Source organism: Polistes dominula, unplaced genomic scaffold, assembly GCF_049000335.1.
Source record: "Polistes dominula isolate Pdom_NZ unplaced genomic scaffold, Pdom_raw_medaka contig_20, whole genome shotgun sequence".
NCBI lineage: Eukaryota > Metazoa > Arthropoda > Insecta > Hymenoptera > Vespidae > Polistes > Polistes dominula.
This window is the reverse complement of record NW_028301147.1, coordinates 6,889,407-6,898,075: the sequence shown is the minus strand read 5'-3', so window position 1 is coordinate 6,898,075 and position 8,669 is coordinate 6,889,407. Positions and strand designations below refer to the sequence as shown.

Genomic DNA, 8,669 nt, shown 5'->3' with positions numbered 1-8,669 from the left:
CTTTTTTCCCTTTATCCTACCTCATGCCTAATTATTTCCGAACACACGTTCTAATGATGAAGTATGGATGAAGAATTAATTAATGACAGAATATAGTTATCACAAATTTTGATCATATTTGTAACGTCACGTGAAATTTCCTTAAATATTTTATTTAACCGAGTTCTTTATTTCAAAAGAAAAAAAGCTTTATAGAATATTTATAATCATGTTTTAAAATATTTCTTTTTATTTTTCATACATTGTATTATTTATAAAGCATGGTTCGAAACAAGCCTTTAATAGATATGAAAGATAATGGAAGGTTTGATATTCGTGTTATAAACACTTATATTAAAATTTCTAATCGATATAACTGAAAACAACAAAGTTTTATACGTAGCAACATAAAATGTACTTCTTTTTCGTGATTACGTTTTAGTAATTTTAATAAAACATTGTACCGGTAATTAAAGATTGCTTTGTTTACACAGAGTTGAAAACTAATTAATAACCTTTTTAATTATAAAATATATAAATTAATTGCAACAAATAGAAATAATGATTACGGGCCGTTACCTCTGCGGCTAATAAATAAATAACAAATAATGTAAATTAATTATTTCCGTAGTCGACATACGCTAATGTGACGCGCACATTTGTAATCGGGATCGGTTCATACTCTCCTCCCTTTATTGACTCCTCTCTTTAGTCTTTACAAGATTGGCTATATAACATTTTGTGTATATCGCTTTTATATTTGTTTGCACTTGATATTCGCACCTGACAAATAACCGATCATTGATTGAAGTAATTGCGTGAGTTTTCCCAACGTTTATTTATCGCGATATTTATTATAGATTTTTACGTTTGTTTAATTATTCATATATTATTGAATAGTTGACGATTTTTAATTAATGACGATTAAACTATAAACATGCACAAACATTTTTAAATATAGAATATTACATTTATCTCCGATTTAAAGCCATTAATTCTACCGTTTCTCATTTCTACAAACAGAAGTTATTGACGAAAAATGAATTAGTCTTCGTTACTTGTAATAGGTAAACGACGCTTTCTCCGTTTTTGAAAGACTAAAAATCGATCGATGCTGCTAAGTCAAGGAGGGTGGTCAGCCTTATTCATGTGCATACGTGTATGAGTGTATGTATGGTATAATGCATGTACATAAGCACACGTGACCATTGGTACGCGGAATTCATTGGCCCTTGAAGGTCGGAGGGTAGCACTTTTCAGATCAATGCACCCTCATTGAAGGGTTGCTTCCAGATCTTGCCCTTTCAGTATCTACTCGTTTAGGGCTATCAGAGAAGATGTTTGGTATCATTCGATGATGTGATCCTAACTCTACTCGATACCTATTATATAATGTAAAAAAGACATTTCTTACACACTTGAAGAAATGCACGCATATATTGTACACATAGACATTTTTGTTTTCAAAGGATTTTTTCTTTTATGTTGTCGTTTTGTAACGTATTAAAAAAAATAAAAAATTTTTTATTCTAATATTAAATTATGTATCCTCAAATGTAAAAGGATTTACGTTAAAAAGCATTGTCAAAAGTTAATTGATAAATTAATTTTTAGATTACCACTAGTGCGGTAATAATAAAAATATTTGGATTTTTGGTAATTTTTTGTTTTTTTTTTAAATAGTTTTTTTTTTACGGATGCTGTGTAAGGATCTTAAAATAGACAGAATATTTGCCGTGAGCTTAGACTCGCGGGAAATCCGTGGACAAAACTTTGACTGTGCATTAAGCAGATCGCTGGTGCCACCTGTCGTTAAGTGTACGAACCACGGTTTGAAAACGCATGCGCAATCTTCCATAAAATACAAAGTATAGCTAGTCGGTAAAGAAGATTCCTAAAAGAATCCATAAAATGATAGAAATACAGTGAAACTTTATTAAATGTTATGACCTTGGGGATTAAAAAAAATGTAAAAAAAATTTTAAAAAAATAAGAAAAAAATATAAAAACTATGGAAAAATGAAAAAAAATTCGTAAGATTGTAAAAAAAAAGAATAAAAAAAATTATCGATAAAAAGTGAGTTTCGATCGTAAAAAAAAACTTGTGCATCAGCATGATCTTCCCTCGGTGCTGGTTTGTTTGTAGGGTTGCATTTAACAGGGGTATTTCCTGATTATGGAATTAGAATAAGAATTTGTACTATTGAACTTATACGCAAAAGCTTCCGATCAATTATACAACTATCGAGATAGCATTGTGCCAACTAATTTATGTGAATTCGTAACATTTCTCTCTCTCCTTCTTCCACCAACATGAAACCGAACATATTGAGTGTTGCTTGCGTTACCTCGTGTACATTAATTAAAATTATACTGCAAGTAGGTGCGAAACAAAGATCTGTTGGTATAACAATCTAACCATGAGCGTTCACCCTTTTCCACCCCTACTCATCGATTCTCCAATGCGACCACGGATTCAAATTGAAATTTTACCGTTAATGTTATTGATATTCCGTTAGTCCGTCTCGCTTTACATTCAAATTTTAACATCGCCTGGGTTGCAGAATTCGTACAACTGTCGGCAAAATGACGTACGGCCATGGGACCGGCTCGCACTGGATATCGGGTATCGATCAGGAAAATCACCCACGCACGGAAAAAGAGAATAAAAAAGAGAGAAAGAGAGAGAAAGAGCAATAAAGAGAAGCAACGGGAAAGGCTTATAGCCTGTGGGAAAAACAACATTCCTCACAAGCGCACACGTTTTTACCGTTCTCTTTCATAGATCAAGCTCGGTTCGTACTCTGTACCTATTCGATATCGTACTTTTCAAGACTGTTTCGTGAAAAATCATGATCAGGTAAAGAAAGAAAAACTATTAAAAACATGAAGAATATATATATAATATAATTACGAAGGCAGAAAAATATTGGTGTAAAGTATGCAAAAGATTCGGATGACTATTGGTCAAAGGTTGCTTGAACGACAGGGAGTTAGTGGGAGTGGAAGTGATAGCGAGCAACCGATAGGGTCCAGTCTTTCTCGTTTGGCCAATCGATCGAGCTGAAAATTTCCGACCCTTAATTAAGATAGCGAGAGCACTTGAGTTTTCAATTAAAAGGGAAACGATGCTTCTCTATCGCTCTCTGTTTCCTTTCGATTCTTTTTTTTTCTTTTCTTCGCGTATCTCTTTTTCTCTTTTTCCATCTGACTTTATCTCTATTTCTATCTTTCTCAGTTCTTCCGTACGATATATTCTTCTCACTCGCATTCATTCATAGCGTCGTTTTTCGCTCCTTCACAGAGTCTCTTTCCCTTGTTTTATTTTGTCCTGCTGATCGAATCGTAACATTGCAATTTCGTACGATAGATCCTAGAAGAGTGCTCTTCTTCCACTCATCGGTTCTATACGATTTGCTTTATCCATCCTTCCGTCACTCTACGACTGCGTGTTTGAAATACACGCGACATCCTGTGTACTAAATCACGCGCATACGAGGATCCTTTGTAGAACAATATTCGAGAAATTGTTTGTTGCTTCGTTACACCGTTCCAACGCTTTACTAGTATTCTGTTCGCTATAGGAATTAAAAAATTTCGATACACTCTTTACCCTATTTATTTTCTACTCTTCAATACGATATTGCTATTGCATTTAAATCTGTATTTCTTTTGTAGATGTTAACAAATTTATTTGATATTGATGAAAATAAAAATATAACATAAGAATTTATGTTATTAATAAGAATATAGAGCATCGTATAATTTTTAATGAGAAGGATAGGTACGAACACTTTCTCTCATGTGACTAGTATCATACCGTAACATGGACATGTAGCGAGTAGAAAGGAGAGAAGAGAAGAGAAGAGAGAGAGAGAGGGTAAAGATAATCGCAGAGAAGGGGTGGTATTTTTAGCGAAGCAGGTCCGTCCTCCCTTGTTGCTATCGGCACATGATACAATCTATCTCTCTCGGTCTCACTCTGTGTACAGAGTTAGCCCTCGCGCAATGCCAATTTTTGCAGTGGCAGGAAACACGAGCCGCGTGCCGGCGCTCTGCCGCTCTTTCCCACCCACACACACGCACCACCAGCCGGATACATACGTCCGATGATACCACAGCACCATGACCATGGGACACGGGACTGATTGGGGTGTGCAGACGAGCTATGCAGTTTAATTTATGTTGCATCACCAGCCAGTCGGACGTGTATCAAACTCCTACGGCCGTCCACGACTCGTTTTTCTCTTCTTATCCTTGACATTTTTACTTTCTTTCCACCTTCCTTCGAGGTGATACTCTAATTGTGTATACTCTTCAATTTGGCGTGCTGGTGGTCATCTAACTTTGCGTGCTTTCACTCGTGACGTTTCTATGTGTAGTACGTATATACGTGTGTCTCTCTTCTTTCACCTACCCTCTCCTTCGCTCTATCTTTTTTGTTCGTAACAGATACCACGCACACACATCAAGCTCTTCGTGTAAAAAAGCTCCTGCGATTACAGGTTCGTAGTCAGCCATATTGGTTTCGTTCTATTCCAGTTTATAGTCTTTTATTTTAAATGCTACTAATTTATCACTTAATTACATTCGACAATATTACTAATATTTCAGTTAGAGTAAAGATTAGTTAGAAAAACTCGTTTCTTTCGTGTCTCTGTAAATTTTTTTTCTCTATCTCTCTCTCTTTTTCTCTTTCTCTTTCAAATTCGCAGATGCAAAACGCGAGAGATCAAATAAGCGATGAAGAGGCACGATGAGTTCGAGTCGCTACGTATTTACGATACGGAAACGGAATTCGAGAAAGAACGTGGAGGAAAGCTAATTAGCGTCGATCAAAGTTTTCCAGGCGTAATAAATGAACGGTCAATATTTGAATCGGGGACGTTCCCTTTCCCCCACTGTTCCTTCGATTCGCCCTCTTTCATCCTACGTTCGTTCGTTCGTTATCAGTCTGCTCCTTCCCCTATCTATCTTCGACTTCTTTAAGTCCTTTCTTCGCTCGCATAAGAGGATGAATCATTTTACTATTTACTACTAGCTCTACGAGAACGTTCACGATAGTCCACGAAATATTTTGCTCGTGTGTGCTATTTACTGTATGCAGAGAGCAGCAGGACTCCGAGATAGCCGATGATTAATGTTCCTTCTTCAAGGTTTATTAACGAGCCGTCTACCCCTTAGACCACACGTTCTCTCGTATTGAACAGCTACCTTGAACGCTTTTTCGAAAATCTGACGGTTAGTAGAAGCACGGGATATGCGTTAATGTCCTTTTCGAGTTAGTCTCTCAACTAAATATAGCTAAAAGGAAACCTCAAATCATCATCTTTTTCTCTTTTATTTTCTATCGTGGAAAAATAAATATAAATATTTTATTACTTTACGCACGTTCGACAACTATGCTTTTTCTCTCTCACTCTCTCTTTCTCTCTCTCCCTCTTTCTCTCTTTCAATATGCGAGAGAAATTAATATAAATGGAATATTAATTTTACCTGTTGCGTAACAATTCTAACACGGATATCGTATCTCGCCTGAAAATAATCATTTAATTAAGTATTTTTATTGCTCTACCAATATCGCCGCGGTCGTTACCCGTGTTTATTATGTATCATTTATAAAATTAAGCGCTGGTAATCGGTACGATTGAAATCGCACACCCTTGAAATTATCCGTCGATCGTGAAACTACGGATGTATTTATCAGGGTCACACGGCCATCAGTTTACTATTTATTTTCACTTTGTTTTTCTTTTTGAATTTTATTTTATTTGACATAATTAACAATGACCGTAATGTAATTAAATAAGCAATATAAAGAGAAAAAAATAAATAGGAAACATAAATGAACACGGTAACAGAGAATTTATTAAGAAAGAGAAAATAAGATTGATCTCTCTTTCCAAAAAGAAGTATAGAACGAGTCGATATAATAATAGTAAAAATTAATAAATAGGTTAGGATGATGGGCAGACAGGGACGTGACTTCTTTCGTTTGAAGTCGGCCACGACGACACGCCATAAGGTACCGTATAAATAGACGGTAACCGAATCCGATAATAGTCAGTACGGTCAATTAAGATGACCGACGGTAAGGACCAATTAAACCTAAGTGCCTGACCGTCCAGGTTCAAGTTACGTATTTACGATCTAAAATTATGCCTTCTCGAAGCACGTTCTAGCATCCATTATGAGTCTTATGATTCTTCACGACTTCACTTAAAATTTAATTTCTACGAAATATTTGATTGTTAATGTATACATAATAGTCGTTCTTTTAAGAAACATTCAAGAATTCGTAGGAGCATAGACGATGGACAATAACTCTCGGGAGGTTAACTCGAGCGTACGGGAAAATCGAGCTCATCGTTTTCCTGCGCGTGACCTTGGTGATTAATTGTTGTGTTAATTGAAACGTTCGCTTAATAATTACACCGAGAACAACGATGCGCGATTCATTTAGCAATCATTTTATTTTGTGTGCGTACGGCCGGCATCGTGTACTCTGGCCCTTCAACGCAAACCCACACAGTCATACGTACTATGCCGACACGATAATGCGGAAAATTCTGAAAATGAACGGTGACCGTAGATAATGACCGATTTATATTCGATTTTCGGCATTTCACGAACGATTGCTCGCGGGGTGGCGAGGGATAATAGCCACGATCAACGATACACTTTTGCTTTTCACGAGAAAAGCGCGAATTTCGATTCTGTCGGATTAGATAAATGAATGGAAGTGTGTATTACATCATTTTAGACATACTTATACATGTACTTATGTGTGCTGTGAATTCGTACACATAACTAAACGTTTCTGTTTAGACATGTTCAAGCCACGTCTTCCGAGACATATATTCTTTCGACCCTTTTTTCTGTGGTTTTCCCACGACCACGAATGGCCGACAAACGAGTTTCTGCGATGTCATATAAAAATAAAAATAAAACCGAGTAAAGGAAACAAGAAGTGGTTATTAAATATACCTACCACGAAAAGTGACAAGAACGAACGTGTAAGTTACGTCGTCATGTTTCTCGTCTCTCGCTTCTCTAGACATCGTATGTTCTATTTAAAGAAAGTCACGCTTTCTAAAGATATTCAACGTCGGTCGTTTAATTACGTTTTTAAGTACTTTTCTATCTACGAGAAAAGTAAACTCGTGAATATTTTTTCTTTTTCGAGTGAAGTTTTCTTTAGGTTTGATATATAATACGAAGCACATAAACGATCTTCTCGTCTAATATTTCTTATGAATAATTATAAAACTATAATGTTACAGAGTAATTTTTCTCGTTTCTTAATTTACTTATTATATTAATTAATAAAAAAAAGTAAAGAAATGCAATAAGAAACAATTTCGCGAATACTTTCGTCTCTAAAATCCGATCTAATCTCAATCGTAACCGATTTCCAAGAGTAATAGGTGATCGCACGTGAAGGGTGCCGAACGAAAAACATCTGAATAGCTCCGAACGAGGAATTTTAATTTACGAACAATACCGTACTACTGGTCACGGTTAAACGTGCACGAAACGAGAAGGCCGATGCAACACACGCGAAAGGGAGAAAGAAAAAATAGAGGTAGGAAGAGAGAAGGAGAGAAGAGCGATCTCGTTCGGGCATCGATTCTCTCAGAAAAATAAATGGCGCGTGAGTTGGCCGTTGGATGGAAAAAGTTTATTCTATTTTTTCAACGTATAAACGAAGATCTCTTAGCGGACAATAGTTTTTCTTTTGAATACGTAGGAAACGGAGGCTGTATTCGCTGATGTATGGAGCCGTCTCTCGTTGATAGATAACAGAAACTTTACAGGCAGAACTTTTTTCCCCTGCGCGTCAATGTCGACCTTTAATTTTGACCAGCGACCCACTCCCGACCGTCCAAGTGGACAAAGCTCGTCGAATGTGGCTGAAAAGGTCATTTTCGAAATACTCTGATGCCTAATGAATAACACGTCCATAGTGGATCGTTCCGCTCATTATGATGATTTTTCATTGGAACCGAAGAAAATTAGTACCGATTATTCGTTAGATGAGTCTGCGCTAGATGAACGCGACTCATCGAGAAGTATAATCGCGTTGGTAGCCTCTATGATGGTCGAGATATCGGCACGTCAATTATCTCCGAGTCGATCAATTGAAAAACCAGCTGTTGGTGATTGGCAGCTTCCAATCCTGAAGCAACATTAATAGTTTCGTGCGAAACGCCCAAATCGGTCGTCATAACTGGAAATATATTTTTGAAATTCGGATAAAATCAATAGGTCCGTATATTCAATCTCAAAAATGATCTGAAATCTCATTTGTTTCATTTTATATTAGATATTGTTAATCTGAAGAAAAACATCGTACCACAATATTGTACCGTATGGTACTATCTTTGGATTTAATATCAATGCGATTATACCACTAATCTAATATGCGGGTGGTTTCTTTACCACGATGAAAAAAGTAATAGCGAGCCGGTAGGTAATATCCTCAGCATTTACATTGAAACAATAAAGAATGACGATGTGGCAACAATTGAATAAATCCGAAGCCATGCCGGCCGGAGTAATATTTATTCCCGCAGTAGAGGTTAATCACAATTAACGCCAAATATTTGTCATGCCGATGAGAACCACGATTTTACGTGTATATTTAACCGTATCCATCCTTTCACTCACACCCCACTTTACCACTCTTT

General features: G+C 36.4%; 1 long non-coding RNA gene across 1 annotated transcript in view; it reads left to right on the top strand.

The window, feature by feature from the left end:
- Window positions 1-4,187: 4,187 nt before the first annotated feature.
- Window positions 4,188-8,669, top strand: part of LOC149030959 (uncharacterized) — a 107,773-nt gene continuing 103,291 nt past the window's right edge. The window contains exons 1-2 of the long non-coding RNA XR_016178241.1: window positions 4,188-4,360; window positions 4,432-4,484. This is a non-coding gene — a long non-coding RNA (uncharacterized LOC149030959). The remainder of the gene's footprint in view (window positions 4,361-4,431; window positions 4,485-8,669) is intronic.